A 1056-nucleotide genomic window follows, 5' to 3' on the forward strand; every position below is an offset into this window, starting at 1 on the left:
GTTTACATTTTTCAATGTTTATTTACAAAAATTTTCTAAAATTTTGGTCCCCGGTTTCTGAATTTTCGTTTGTTTGCAAACATTGGTTTATTTACATTTTCCTTTGTTTATTTACATTTTTTGTTGTTTGTTTTGAGAAAATTCTTGGAAATGAAATTCCAGGAATTTCCGAAATTCTGAGAAGTGACGTCAAATTCTTGGAATTTTCGAAAAATTTTACACTTTCGGAGTCCGATTCTAAAATTCCGCTTTGTTTACAAACAAAGGTTTGTTTATTTACATTTTTCAATGTTTATTTACAAAAATTTTCGAAAATTTTCGGCCCCGGTTTCTGAATTTTCGTTTGTTTGCAAACATTGGTTTGTTTATTTACATTTTTCAATGTTTATTTACAAAAATTTTCGAAAATTTTCGGCCCCGGTTTCTGAATTTTCGTTTGTTTGCAAACATTGGTTTGTTTATTTACATTTTTTGTTGTTTGTTTCGATAAAATTCTTGGAAATGACGTCAAATTCCTGGAATTTCCGGAATTTTTGAAGTTGGAACTTACCTGAGAACGACGATCCACGAAAATCGAGGTCCACGAAATTTCACGTTTCCGATATTATTACCATCTGACTTTTTTTCGGGCTTATCACGCGTCATCAAATGAACGCGAAGAGGACGTGGAAACGGACAAGGTTTTTTTTTAAAGATGCAAAGCAATTTTTCGGTTTAAAAATATATTTTATTTCGTTAATCGCGTTCTATGTTACATTTTAAGGCAATATAAAACAAAGAAATAACTGCGCCATCTTAAATAATATATCTTAAATAATACATTCGCTACGACAAACAAACGATTCTCGTCTCTCGAACACGAACGGAATTTAAAATTAGTTGACAAACTCGTATCGATAATGGACGATTCATTTCGAAGGTAAAAAAGAAAAGAAGAGAATTAAAAAACGAAAAAAAAAGTAAGAAAAACGAGAAAGTTTAATTAATTAAATCGAAAAAAGATATTTTTGAAATATGATATTTCCGATCATGGTTTTTTTTTTTTTTTTTTTTCCC

The sequence above is a fragment of the Apis dorsata genome, unplaced genomic scaffold (assembly GCF_000469605.1).
Source record: "Apis dorsata unplaced genomic scaffold, Apis dorsata 1.3 scaffold_118, whole genome shotgun sequence".
NCBI classification, from domain to species: Eukaryota; Metazoa; Arthropoda; class Insecta; order Hymenoptera; family Apidae; genus Apis; species Apis dorsata.